Source organism: Harpia harpyja, chromosome 9 (assembly GCF_026419915.1).
Source record: "Harpia harpyja isolate bHarHar1 chromosome 9, bHarHar1 primary haplotype, whole genome shotgun sequence".
NCBI lineage: Eukaryota > Metazoa > Chordata > Aves > Accipitriformes > Accipitridae > Harpia > Harpia harpyja.
The window spans coordinates 6,373,130-6,388,538 of record NC_068948.1 but is presented as its reverse complement, the minus strand read 5'-3'; the positions used below and the strand labels follow the sequence as shown (position 1 = coordinate 6,388,538).

At 39.0% G+C, this 15,409-nt stretch overlaps 1 long non-coding RNA gene across 1 annotated transcript in view; it reads right to left on the bottom strand.

Moving 5' to 3' along the window:
- Positions 1 to 15,409, bottom strand: part of LOC128145999 (uncharacterized) — a 394,153-nt gene that overhangs the window by 215,178 nt on the left and 163,566 nt on the right. The window contains exon 6 of the long non-coding RNA XR_008236652.1: positions 3,754 to 3,876. This is a non-coding gene — a long non-coding RNA (uncharacterized LOC128145999). The remainder of the gene's footprint in view (positions 1 to 3,753; positions 3,877 to 15,409) is intronic.

Genomic DNA, 15,409 nt, shown 5'->3' with positions numbered 1-15,409 from the left:
AACCTCGGGGACATTAAAGGACGCTCCAGCCTGTTACATTTTTTTCTTACTTATTACCTTTGCAGACTTTGATTTTTCCTTCTTCAGAGATTCCTCAAGTTTAGGGCCAGAAGAGACAGTTAAACTATTTAGTCTGACCTTGTATATATGCCAGGCCATTAAGATACACTCACTGACCCATCCTTTACGAACCCTTCTCCTTTTGTTTAAGTTACCTGTCATAACACTGATCTACTAATGTGTCTCAATTATGAGGCAGTAAATCAGTGTAAAAAATAAATAGCTCCTCCCACCAGTCTTTCTCTCCAAAATCCCAACTCCAGCAAAATGATTCTGTTGCTCACTCTGAAACGGAAGGAAAAATTTGGCATCCTCTGATGAATCAGATTTCGTTTCTTGTGCTGAGTGTCTCACATCTCTATTGCTCTGGGCTCTAGCTTGGACTAGAAATAAAATGAATAGAAAATGTCACCTCATCATATATTGGACCTGATTGGGGTAGATGGATCTTAAATACTTTATATTCAGCTGTGTAGGCTGGGTACATCTATTTATGAATTCAGATACGAACCAAATGAAGTTAAATACAAGTTGTTCATCCACAGGCTCAAAATAAAATCCTAATGTTTTCTAGCACTGTATAACTTCTTCAAACCAGTATACATCAAGAAACCTAACATATTCTTCACAACTCCAGTACCTGACTATGCAGTAAAAATTCTGACATTTACCAGAAACAGGGAAAAAGAAAGTAACAGTCCAAAACTCATGATACCGTTGTTTAGGATACAACTTGAAGACTGTCTCTTGGCTCTGAAATAAAGACTACTGTAGACACAGGAACACTGACAGACAGTGATTGTCTCCTCTTTTAAAACTATGCTGACAGCATCAACCATTGTTCAATTTGGTACCAGGGAGTGTCAGTAAGAGTGAAATACTGCTTACCTTACCGCATCATGCAAAATACAGCATCTCTGTGTTTCCCTGGATTCGCCCCACGAGTGCTCCAAAATGTGCACAACCAAACCACATGAAACTCAGATGATTTCAGATCACGTTACAAAGTCAAAACACAGAACAGATTCACAGAAAGATTTGCTAAGGTTCACCAACCTGTTGAGTGAACCTGGGCCCAGTTCCAAGTAAATCTGGATTGATTAATGTTTTCTTTAAATCAACATCACGTAAGGTTCTTTGCTACTGATGCAACTCTCAGCTTTTTCCTTCCTCTTTGGAATTTCAGATCGGTTTAAGTACAGAGCTGAAAACAGCACATAGAATGCACATCCATCTACATACTAACTAAAGAGCATGTATCACTGTTTCCTGCAACGCAATGAAATATTGCAAAACCAGCATCCCACTAGCCTCATCAGTATTTTGCACTATTATTAGCTTTTTAGTGAGGGCTTTTTTCAAACTGTTCATGCATTTAAGAACATAGCAGTAAAGGAGCTCTTCCTACCTTTCAAACACAGGAGCAAAACGAGATATACTCAGCTATACAAGGAATAGAACCTCTCTCTAATGGACCCCCTGAAATCAATGGAACTACTTATGGAGTAATATACCATTACCCATTGTGAGTAAGAGCTACTGTAAATAAGCTTTGGAAACTATATTCTAGCTACAGTTGCGCTTGCTGGTTTGTAATATTCCAGCACTTGCTAAATATAAATAAATGAAATAAAGTGGGAGATAGCGATACTCTGATTTCTGTTAGCACTGACTGTACATTTGTTCCAACTGTCTGAGCAATCAGAACACTACATAAATACCTTGCCATGCCTGTGGGATCCATGCTAAGTTATAATCCATCACTGAAGCAGGCAGCCGCTCTTGAAGACATGCTAAAGCATTTCTGAGGTTGAACGTAATTCATTGCTACGCTCTCTGGTTGCATGTTTATTTCCTCTATCAGGAAGAAGTGGCTACATGTGGAGCAGTTGTACGCTGGAAATTTCACTTAAAATTTGCATCATATTAAACAATTATTGACCAAAGGCTTTGTAATTTATCAGCTGATTTATCTTCTCCTTTCTATAAGAATTCTTTGTCAATAACCTTTACATTCAGGAACTCTACCTTGACACATAGCTTATCTGTATTTATATCTTTATTTGAAAACTGCACAAGTTTTCAGGATTGAGCCAGGAAAAACCATTCAGATAAACAAGAAGAATCTGTCCAATCATGTCCTCAATACACACACATAAGAATATGCATTATGTGTGTAAAAAAAAAAACAACCCGCTTATCACATAGCTGCTTTATTCATTTTCGTCATTTCTGACTCCTGCTTTCAGACAAACAAAAAACTGAGGAAAATGTTAAAGAACTGCCAAAGTTTCTGTTGGAATAGAAAAGGAACAGGAATATTGTAAGACAGACTGTTCCTTCAATTTCTTCTGGCCAATTTGTAGTCCCAGCAGATTTGCACAAACTTTGAACAAGCACAGAGGCCTGGCAGTGCTGACATGAGCTGAACTCCTCTCGCCTTGTGAAATTCAACCACTGCGACTTCATAGGCAGCTTTGGCAAAATACAGAGAAGATCAACCCAAAAGAAAAAGAGATTTTAAACTGACTGGATTCTTAAGGAGAATTTTTGTCAGCAACTGAAAAAGCCCCCAGCGTTTCATGGGGGAACTTCCTAGCAGCTTAATTTTTCACTTATATGTTTGTATTGCTCTGGAGTCCATCCCCAATGTTCTGAGTTCCTGCTTTTTCCTTTTACTACCAATTTAGACATCGGTGTCCACTAATGATCTAAAAAATGGAATCTTTAATGTTCAGGCTGTAAATATGCCACCGAGTCCCAAGAGCCTAACATATATCAAAGGCATGAAATGATGACCATGAAAGGGAACTCTACATCTGTGTTTGCTTAGCAGAAGAACTGCAGAGCTGACCTGTGGACTGATGTGGCTGTTTAATATGGTCTCTGCAAACCGTTCAATAACATCAGAACTGCTGTTTAATCCTCTTACCAGTACCATTGACATTATTTCATGTTCTACTAATTCCAAGCCATCTGCAGAAATACTTGCCTCTCTGGCAAGCCAATAGAGAGGGCCAAATTGTTTAAAAGGCTGCAGCTATAATCATCCACGTATAATTTGAGAATGAGATTTTTTTTTTGTCATGGGAACATTTTTGCACAATCTTATAGTCTGAGTCTCATCTCACTTTTACTTTTGCAAGTCAGGAGTAAAGGTAATGCAAGGTGAAGATCAGAGCCCAAAGCTCCATGAAATTGAATTTTCTGAAACAAATATCCAAGTATATTTTGAGACTACATCTCCAAAGGTGTTCAGATGCAAAAACCTCAATTATTTGGCTTTTGGAAGAACAAAAAATATATTTAAAATAGAAAAAAAAAAAAAAAGATGGGATTTGAGAAGCTTCAGAGGTATCTATATTTCTACTTTGCAACTTCTTGAGTAGTTTTTGCAATGTTCTCCCCTTTCATTTGGATTTCCTACGGAGAGTTTGTGGCAATCATATAAATAGACATGACCAGGTTTTTGACATGGTGATTCCTAATTCAGTGTTCAACATTACAAAACCCACTTAAAATTACTGAAAAAGAAATTATTTGTTAATAAAACAATCTCATTTAATTATTTTCCCATGCATTTCCAGAGAGTCACAAAGAGTGCTAGACCTTGAAGGGAAAGGATTCAAGGGAATGAAAACTTTCTGGCTTTGGAAGGAACTACCATTTTTTATGCTGTACAATCATTCTTACCTCTTTTTGCAACCTTTGGGGAGTCACAATCCATCCAGGAGAATCAATTATTGAATGTAACAGTAAGACTCTTGTGCCACCATTTGTGTCATGTCAGTCTTCTGTTGGAGAATACAAGTGGGTCTGAAACCAAAGCAGACACATAGTGTGAATGAACTGCAAAAACCCAGAATATTTCAAAATCTGGAAGACTGGTTAACACCAATGTCCTGCTCAGAGCATTACACACCACTGAAACTGGTCGAGGAAAGAATGTTTCTATATACAATACACTCAGGCTCCCACCATCACTTAATCCCTCTTCCATCTATGCCAAATTCCAGCTGCAGTCCATACTCGCCTCCAAAGAACCAGAGCTAATAGCAAAGTAACAGTCATATCTATTGGCTCCTTCGCCAGCATTTCACAACAGTTATCATATGATTAGGTGTTAAGTGGGACTATTTGCACTTTTGCTTATGGCACATATAATTATGTAATTCTCTATAATGCCAAAATGACTGTTTAAGTAGCAGCTGCGCAAAACAGAGATACTGGTTGGACAGCACAGAAAATACAATCTTAAATAAAACCAGCACAGTAAAAAATACACACATACATATACATATATATGTATTTATATACTGCCAGGACTATCTAACGCCGAATGTTTTTACAAAAAGATCACATCTATGGTTCTTAAGCAGGACTCTGCCTCTCTTCTTGCCTATGAAAGTTTTGCCAGTGACAGGCCCAGAGTCCTTACAATACAAATTGTGGTTTGACAGATTCTTAAAACATAATGGATGAAACCCTTGGAGTTCATGATCTCATCCATCAGCTGTTGCCGGTGTTTGTCACGGAGCAGGCTGGCACTAGATGGCTCTGTCAGTGTTTTAGGTGAGGTGGTGTCCCACATACTTGCTTTAAAGATCTGTCTGCAAAGAACCTTATGGGCAGCACAGTGGGAGAGATGGGTGTAGATAAACTGTATACAGCCACCCTCTGTAGAGCTCCTCCTGGGAAATTAAGTGAATAACTATCCCTGCCATAAAAAATATGGAGGAAGGTACATTTAACTTACTTTTATTATTTTTCAGAGACGTGTCCTAATATCATGGCACAGTAACAGAGCTTCCATGAGCTTTGATTAAAGTAATCACAAAGCATCAAGGTTAGTTAGAAATGCTGTTATACTTTTAAATACATCCTTCTAAGCATATGGGTAAGGTGGTGGCAGTGGTAGGAGTCTGCCACAGAGGTGCTCTATAGAGGTCAAAAGGAGATCACCATTTGTTTAATTTAAATAAATCAATTTGTTAAACAAGGAGCTGCTGAGATTATACAGTCAGAGGGTGGAGAGCAAAGAAAGATAATTATTTTTGTTTGCATAAATCATTTTCTTATTACTTGGGGATCAGGGTGGTATTGTTTGGGTTCGAGAAAGGAGGGCAAAAGAAGATAAGTATATCAATTTGCTGATCAGGGTTACATGGGATTTTGCTGCTGGGGCTGGAGAAAGGAAAGAAGATCATTATTTTTATTTAAATAAATCAATTTGTTGTGATCAGGGATCACATGGGGTTGTGCCGTTTGCAAGGAAGGCACTGGAAATTCTCCTTTATGGATAGTTAGTTGTAGAACAAATGTTCAGGCACTACTCTTATCAAATGGAGAAAGGACAAAAAAAACCTTCAAGACCACAAAGCTGGATTTCTATTTCTTTCTTTTGAAAGACCATGTCTTTGGCATCTTGTACTGGTCTCCAATTTGAGTTAAAACAATAGTGTTAAAACATGTAACACACTGAATCAGGATTATATGTGTGTGTATGTGTATATAAACCATGTATATAGATAATTAAATAGATAGATAGCCAGATAGCAGCTAATGGGGCCTGATCCTGCAAAAGCCCTTGGACTTCGAGGCAGTGCCTGCTGCAACTACTGGAAAAACTGTGACTGCCTTCCCAGGATGTAGGATCAGTCCTCCAGTGGGGAATATTCATTGAAATCAATGGCCATTCTGTGCACATGCACTTTAAGGGCCTGATATTTGTTGCTTCTTTTCTGAGGCAATTAATGAAGCTCTGTGTGTAATTTTAAAGGCCCTTCATGAACTAACTGGAAATCTACAGCACTGAACATCAGTGAACTCATATCCAAAACTAATAGCTTCAGTATCACTGCCAAAAATTGACTAAGCGCTCTTTGTGCCTGCAAATGGGGTTCTGTAGGCAGTATCCTTCTATCTGCCTTCAAGGGATAATCTCCTCTTACAAATAAAACAATTGTTTCATTTGCTCATTGCAGTGGTTGAATGAGGCTGCAGAAATGAATCTCACTGGTTTTGAATGTTCCCAAGTCAATCAAGTGAGGATTTGGGGAGTGGGGTTGCTTTCAATTAACATGTGTTGCTATTTGCAAAACTAGTTTTAAAAAGGTATTTTCACAGGTTTGGATGTGACTCATGCAAACTAATAAGCAAACCACTCCTCTCACTATACCCAATTAAATGATGGCTTAAATATAGTGTAAAAGACAAAAATCTGTATCTGCAGGATCAACGTGTCCCATATATCACCTTGGAGTAAAAAGAAGGAATAATCTAGTTAGCTCTTTAACAAATGAAACAATGTTGAAGTAATTACAGAAAATAGTGGACCCCAACCATCCCTTAGATGCTTTCGGAGCCAATGGCGTAGTCCAGGGGATGAATTTGCATTTGTAACAAGAATGATAAATCTAACTAAACATCTTTATTTTTACAGTACGTTAAAGAAGCATTTTTATTTAGTGCAGTCATATATCTCCACATTATTTTGAAGTATGCTTCTTTATTGCTTTTATGTCTTCAGAATTGCCTGAGGAAAGCATCCTTTTTCTCCCTGTGTTTCATTGTTGTTACCCTTGTAGAGTATTACATGCACAAACTTGATTATGATTAATTGAGGGCTCTGGCAAATTATGTTTTTATTCCTTTCCATCTAAGTCTTCCATCTGCTCAAGGAAAAAAAAAAAAGGAAATTTTACATTTATAAGGACACTGAGGGCTTTCTGGGTAAATCATCAGAACAACTTGTTCAGCAGTAATGGCTACAAGTGAAAAAAGTCTTCCTTCACTCTTACGTCATCAACACATTAATGCATCTCCATCCTACAAGTAAGGCTGAGAGAGAACGATAACTGGTCAAACCACATTTGATCCAAAATCTTGCTGCAGAGCTGGAATTTCAAACTGAATCAAACCAGTTTAGAATATTGCTCAATTAGATCCTGCCACCAAAGAACCACTTAAAGCAGTTAAGTACTAAGTCTGTAAATATAAACACCTGTGTCCTTCGGCATAATGCATGTAACATCAGGCATGCTATTTATAAGAGGCTCTGTTGAAGCTCTTACCCAAGGTGATGCAGCTGCATATACCAGCCCATTAAGCCTGGTGTACCACATCAGATAAGGCCCTTCCTTCAGGGTTTATGATTCAGGTATAAATGCTTGCCATCCCCTGGAAACTGGCAAATGAGGTTGCACTTGGCAGCCTGGGGTTTTCTTAACAGGATGAATGACAGAAGCAAGAAGTCATGTTTAACTTGTACGAATGCGAGGAGGAAAAGGCAGGGCTTTTGCATTTAAAGACAGCCTTGTTCTCCAGCCTCGTTCTCCAGCCTCGTTAGTGCACAGCACAGAGTGGTGCCTTTGGCTGATGAGAAAGTAAAATTATTGAGGAATCTGCTCCTCTGAGACCACAGAGTTGAAATAACAAAACCCCAAACAATTTCAGCAACCAGAATGCAGATGCAATCGGTCTTTAAAAGGCTGGTCTGGACGGCTGGTGGCATAGGGACAGGGGCTGCAAATTTATGACAAGGTCAACATCGGTGTCATTTTTTCTTGCTCAGCCAATAACGTGAATTGAGTTGTTGGCCTTGGCCCAGGCCCCTGTGAGTAACGCTCCAAATGACTAACACCACACCGCTCTTCTTGAACCACCACTGCAGAAGACAGGTTAAATCTGCAAACCTTATACTGAAGAGAACTGCAGAGCACTGGTGTGATCTGTTACTGTAAATCAGCTGTAAAGGTGGTGACTCCAGCAGGAGGGATAATAATCATCAGCAAAGCCTAAGTGTGGGTCTAATTGCCTGTAACGATGACATCTGATGACTAGCAGGGAAGTTACTGCAGTGTTCCTACACACAGGTGGACAGAGTTGAGGCTGACTAAGTGTCAAAAAACAAGAAGTCTGTGGTTCAACTGAACTAAACTAGATTTAGAGGTAGATACAGAAGCTACGCTTCCTCTGCCAAAGTTTGCAAAAGATCCTTGTCAAAGACCCACTGATGGCAATGCTGTAACAAAGATTAAATTCCCTGGTAGCCTCACAGTAGATGAAGAAACCACTTTGTGTAGCAGACACGGTTTGTGCAGAAAAACCAGTTCTGTGGAAAAGGCAATATGGATCAAGAGTCCTCCATGGCAGAGTGAACAAAGCACAGAGTAACAGATGAATGCCACATGACTGGTAATACAAAGTCACTGCCCGTACTATAGGAAAAAGCAGTCACTTCTTAGCAAGAAAGGATGTTCTATTAAGTCCAAAAGGGTTCTATTCCCAGTTGAGCCTCCCTCGATGTTGCTCAAGTCACTTCAGCATTCTGGTTTCCAGGCTCACAAAATGGAGAGGCTGCATTTACCCACCACTGCACGGGGATCTTCGTAAGAATGATTCACCAGAGTAAACTTTTCCAGTGATACGTATTGCCATTTCCTACTGCAGTGACACAGTTGGACGAGAAGTGAGGGGTGGCTGATGACTTCACCCCTCCAAGAAGCAATCCGTACACTTCCAGGCCCAAACAGGACATCACATAGAAGATCTGGTGAGGAAAGTAATCTGGTGACAAAGCTACTAGAATCTATGGTCAGAAACCCCTGGAAACGTCCCAGCTTGCTCTGGGGACTACTACAACATAAGCATCCTGCTGCAGTCCTCCTCCCCTCCCTTTGCTCACACATCATGTATACACAAGGGCACAAGAGTTAATTCAGTCTTCTGTGGAAAGCTCTGCATGAAGCCTCTTTAATTGGGCTTTGTGCGAGTGTGTGAATCTCATCCTGATACTTTCAGGGTAGTCAGGGAAACATTAGAATGGCAGCACAGCAGAAATGGAAAATGCATTATCATTCATTGGCAGCAAATAATTTATTTGATATCCGCCATCCTTTTTTTTTTTCCCTGCTGGCTGTGTTTGTGATTGTATGCGAAATTAATTTCTGAAGAGTTTAACTAATAATTATTGGTGAGAAGATCCTGTCAATCTCTTAAGATAAACACAAAATGGTTCCAGCTGACACAGATTGTGTGTCACAGGACTATCCTATTTTTCTGATTTAATAAATATTAATCTTTCTGCCTTTTAGGAGCATTGTGCAAGATTTTTTTATCTTCTGATTTGACATGGGAAATGGCCGGTACATGCCAAAACTACTCCTATTATCTAAAAAGGCAAATTTTCCTTATTTCATTTCAAGACAAGACATCTTTCAAATTAAAATTAATATGCACACAGATTATATCTTCTCTTACACAAATCTATGCAAGATGCTATTTAGGGTGTGCCTTTTTTCCTAACCACGAATTCTTCTACCATCAGATAAAAGAGATTTATTGTCATATTCCCATTTTATCTTCTAACTTTTGCCTAGTGGGAAAGCATAAAGGAGACAGGTGACCCCCCCAAAAAAACTGTAGAAAATGATCTTACATCAAGGCACTTGGCAGAATCTCAGATGATCTCTTGGGAGTTGCCAACCTTGCCAAAGATTTTCCTTGCTGCCTTGAGCAAACTGCTTTCCTTCTTCGTGCCTCAGTTTCCTAAATGTAAAGTAAAAGGGACAGGAAGGTGTAGTAGTTCTCTCCCTTTTCTTTCTGTCTTATTCCTATTGCAAACTGCAAACTCTTCAAGGCAAGTCTGATTATGCATTTAGCAGATGGGGGCTCCAAACTCAGCTGGAGCCTTTAGGCATTACTATAGTATAAATAACAATAATGATGATGGAGTGCTAAAATAGACAGAACTTGTTCTTTGTTCTCCATAATGTGAAACAAACTGTGGCTGGACTTATATTTAACACCACCAACTAGTTTATTTAAGAGAGGATTTATCAGAAGTGGTTGGGTTTAATTTCCTCTAATTCACACTGCATGACAAATGGCAACTGTCTGATTTTAATCTATAACCTGATGATAGAGCTTCCCAGGAATAACAAAAATACCACATTCGAGGCATCCAAACAGTTACTGTAGGAGCGCAGCAAAGGCTGATTACGCCTACTGCCTCACACCTCTGCTCCATCCCCTCCCTGCCTCGTCTCTTCCAACAATATCTGCAAAGGCCAGAATCACTGAAGCAGTACATAAATTATTAATGGTAATAAAAAGAATTTGGGGAGTTCAAGTGCCTTCCTTGGCATCCTCATTCACAGAAAGAGTTAATCTTTTGTTCTCAGACTGGCCTTTTTATTTTTTAACCAAGTGGATATGTGTTTGTTAAGCTGCCTTTTCTAAGGTGGAAGGAGGAGGGAGAGGTTGTGAAAAAACACTGTCATTTTCAAATGGAACAAACGCATGAAGTTAAATATAAATGTGCATTGACAAGCTTGCAGATTATCACAGGGTGAAAAATAATAATATAAAAAAGATGGAATTCCTTTTCAAACCGATAGGAGAAAGATTCAAAAGCAGGGGCAATCAATACCACCCTGTGATCAACAGGAAATTCTAAGAATAACTGTATATCATGTGTGGCTTCAAATTTACAACCAGGACATATAATCTCATTGTAAGAAGAGAGTCAAGTTCAAGAACTTAGCCTCTACAGTAAAGCTCTCATTTTAACTAAAGAAGCTGAGGTCGACGGCCTCTCAAATGAAACAGATAAGGCGACATAGGGTTCTTGTCAGAAACAAATGTTATGTCTCTCCCTACTGAAAAGCTTAAAGATATTATCAGCAAAAGCCTAGTTGGGCCTGAAATGGGTCCCAGAGAAGTAATATTAACCAGGCTCCTGGCAGATCATTTATTTATCTCAAGCTAAATTCAATAAAGAGAGCCATATATAAGTGAGGGAAAATAATGCAGCTGCTAGTAATTTATCATTGGATGGAAAGTCATTGTTATCCTTATCTCTCCAATGATGTTCTATTTCCAACTGGTAATGAATTATGGGGCTTGCCACATCTTTACTATGTGACAGGTCAACACTACCTCATGGGTACTGTACTGTATTTATGCGATCAATAGAGAGTTTGCTGGGAAAATATTGGCAACCATTTTGTGAGAATGACCTAGAGCTGTATGGCCTTATGATCATTGGTGGTGGTCAGTGGCTATAACAGCATCTCTATACTCCTTTAAAACAAAGATTCCTCCGAATGCTTTATAAGTATTTTTCACTTTGCTCTTTAGAAAGCCAAGCATGTGAAGTGAACCACTGGATTGTTAATTATAAAGCATTCTGCTCATTTAAGCTGGCTCAGCCACCAAAGGGATCTTTTCTGTTCCTTTGTTGCACTTATTAGAGGGATTTATTAAATCAAACTTCAGTACAGACTTATCCAAAATTATTTGTGCCTGTGGTGTTTGGGGCATAGCAGAGGCACGAAGAGCAGAGGTTTGGCCAGGCTGCTGCTGAGATGTAAGGACAGGCTAACGAGCAGCACTGGGTGCCCCACAGAGCTCCCAAATTCCATGCAGAGTTTTAAGGTGGAAGCCATGCAACTCAATGCTGTGTTTACTTTCCTCAAGTCAGCTGTGAAGGACCCTGCCAGCATGACCTCTGCAAGAGAAGCAGTGGAAAACAGCGCTATCCGATGGATAGCTTCAGGAGGAAGAGCCCTGCTATAGGGACACTTGGCAAGAGTAAGCTTTCTGGAGTAGTCCCTTCTCTGGCACTGTTCTACCATCCCTGAACCAATTATTTCCATGTTTTCTCTCTCCTCTACTTCTTCCCATTGGGTTTGGCTTTCATTATTCACAAGAGGGGCTCATGTGGACTGAAAAGTTGGGATTTATGCTAAAAAAACAGAAATATACTTTTTAAATTTTATATGGCTTGAGGGGGAATATATATCACAAATTACTAAAAAATCTGGATTTTGAAAAACACCTCTTGAAAAAGAACAAAGGAAATTTCCAAACACATTATAATTTTTCAGAAAAAAAGAAAGATTTTAGAATAAGCAGCCTTTTGTCACTAAAATGTACCAAATTAAAAAAAAAAAACACAACCACATTTTGGCCCAGACCTCATTTCTAGATTAGGCCACTTATCTTCATGCCGTTTAGTTCACTACCTCCCCTTGAGCCACTTTCTCCATTGAGAAACAAGAGACTACTCGCTTGTGGCCAGGGATTGTTTCAAGAACGGAAAAATCCAGAAAATCCTTTTTTTTTTTTTTTTTTTTTTTGTTAGCTAGAAAGGTAGAAGAATACATCTCCCTCAAGGCAGAGTAGGGACATATTTTGAAAAACAAAGGGAATGACGCTTTCACTGAAGAGAAGCAGCAGCCATGTCGCTGGTAAAAGTTACTGATGATAATAACACATGGATTTTTAGCCATGCAAGGGGATGCCCGGGTGAGTGGGGCCACCAATGCTGAACCCGCAGACCTTTCTAAAAGAGCACAATAGGACAGGACCGTACCTGTGTGACATCCAAATGAGGCAACGAGAGGAAAAGTAAAGCTGTCTTTTCCCATTATTGTGGGAAAAGGAAATTTGGACACACTGGCCAGCTACAGTTCACTTAAATAATGTATTAGGTGACCTAAATGATATTAACTAAGGTGGCTAAGATTAACTCAGATGAAAAACAAACGCGGATAGCTCTATCCATTGTTAAATAACGAGTGTGCTTCCTGGTCACAGAGACATACTGTGCCTTCTGGCATGCATGCATGTTTTAATATGTCTCTTTGGCTCTGTATGTTTAGGAAAGTCTTAGTAATGGAAAAACAAGGGTGTTGTAGGTGAAGGCTGAAGTCCTCTGGCAGAGCAGCGTGTGCAAGAGCTTGACCAGAGCCTGCTGGATTGTACTTCGGCCGAGCCTGTGATAGCAGTCTGTCAACTCCGCGAGCATTAACACTCATTCACAAAGATTCAGAAAGTCAATGAGAGCATTACCATATCCTGGAGTAAATAACGTCGTTTTCCCATGTACCGACCGAGATATAAATTCCATATGGTTTGGCCGTACCAGAAGGGGTCTTGCCCAGATCACATTAACATATGAAAGCTCTGATACTTTCATTATCAGTTAACTCAAGGGGTCATCTAGCTGATGCCAGGAAGATCTTGCCTTTCTTTTAATAGTTGAGAAAGTATGATGGATTTTTACAATTTAAACAAGTAATGTAAATAGCAAAAAATAAAAAAGCTAGGTGTCATAACTCTTATAAACCAAGATAATCCAGAGAAATATACCCCTTGAAATCAACTATTGACTTCTGAGTCTATCATAACCAGCAAGCAGTCTGCTACTTGTCAGATACTCTTTCTCATGTAGTTTCAAACACACTGTCAAAATTGTATATAGCTTCTAGCTCCCAGGCCTCCTACTTACATACCAATCACTCAATTCCCTTTTTAATTTCCATTGTTTGGAGTCCTCTCCCAAAATTTTTAAAAGAAAAAAACAACAAAACTTAAAATATTGACTTAAAACTACTTAGGTTTACAGAGGTACAGTCTGGTAAGAATGATGTATGTGTTTAATAATATGTTCCCTGGCTAATAAAATACTAGATTATTTTTGGACTACAGAATTTAAATGGAAGGAAGTTTAACCATTAGGAACCTGTTTACTATTACCAAGAGAATAGCCAGTTGGCAGGTCAATAGCTATCAGCAGAAATGAACCACAGCAGCCACCTGTGCTTAAGGCTTGTCCCTGTTAGGAAAAAAATAAATGAAAGGGCAAAAACTGAGAAGCAAAGCTAGAGCATGCTGGGGTTTTTTTCAGCTTAAAATTAAAAAATAGAGGACATTGCTCTGGGACTACTCATTTCAGAGCTTAGTGCAAACAATAGCTGCCTCTTCCAGGCCGTTTAAGATAAAATGGGCAGCAAATATCTACGTGCCACTTTTTCTCGAGATAAACAACTGAATCTGAAGCACGTTGAAATATCTCAGACAGGTTCTTCGTGGCATGAGGATTAGCTGTGAAAGGAAGTGTGCACGCAGGGATGTTTCCCCTTCCTGTGTGAATAGTCTCACCGTTGAGCCAGTTGGAGATTGGCCATTTAGAGTTGAAAAGGCCAGTAGACACCTGTGTCAAGTGCATCCTTCCTTTACCAGATGGAAATAATTGGAGCCTTGAGAAAGTTCTCACTTATTGTCATTTGAATGGGTCAGAGAGAATCACACCTGCAGAAGAGCTGCACTGTGTATCTCGCAGACCAACGCACACCGGGTAGAATCACATTCCCAGTAGTGTCAATAGGACTTTTGTTGTGGAACTTGAGGATAAGGCTATCTATTGCCAGCAGTGAACATTTTCAGAGGCAATGAAATCTGGTTCCTACATAACCTAAGACATACATCAATCCTGAAATTAAATGCAGGGGAGAGGGTTTTTTCCATCTGGTTTCTTATTTCCACAAGAAGACTATTTTTCCCACTTTTACCAGTCAGCTATGGTTAATATGTTTTTCTGTCCTAGAGACTTCTTTGCATACATATGGATGTATGTACTATAGTGACATTTACATATCATTAAAAATGAATTAGCATCATGTGGTGATTCAGATATTCTCTAATATAAGCATAGAGAACAACTGTATTAGTAAATGGCAACATTTTAAAGGCAAGCACCCTGCATAATATGTAAACCGCTCCTTATTAAAGACACAGAAACATTATAGTCCCAATATCAGCTAAATATTGAAATATTGGATGTTTAGGTGATCGATAGACCTAAAAAGGATAGTAATTTTTTTTCTTTTATTTCTTGCCAATGAAACACCAAGACACTTGAATTCAGTTCAAGTTTGGGTAGTCCAAAGATGTTGATTTTTCAGAAGGAAAGAAGTTTTCATTTAGTAAAAACTGGAGTAAAAAGTTAGAGGAGAGGCTTAAAATTCCCAAAGAAATCATTACAATTGATCCAGTCAAAAATGAGGCTGGTAATTTTTTTCAGAACATTTCCTGTAATCACAAATTTTCTATGATTTCTATGATTTGACAGAGGGGAAATTTAGGAAACCACCTGCTACTTGGCTTCCATTTTAAGGGCTCTGCACGTTGTACAGATGCAGTAGCAGCACCTGCAGAACACCACTCTTGTGCTCCTGACCAGCTCCTCGTGGTTCCTTAAGCTTTGTTGAAGTCAAATGGCACTTGGCCAGTTTTATACCAGTTATCCCATTTACAAGTTCACAGTGGCTTAACAGCTGTTACAGATATTAATGGCTAATCAATTACTATTGATGCAATTATTCTTCTTATCCACAAGCAAAGTCTTAAATAAATGGGCAAATATTAACTTAGGCTCCAGCTGATAAGGTTTCCTTCCCCATGCTTGTTAGTATAGGCTTCCCTCCTGAACTTTGATAAGACATTTACAGAGTAAGAAAAAAAAAAAACCAAAACAACAAGCAACTAAGAGAACGATTGC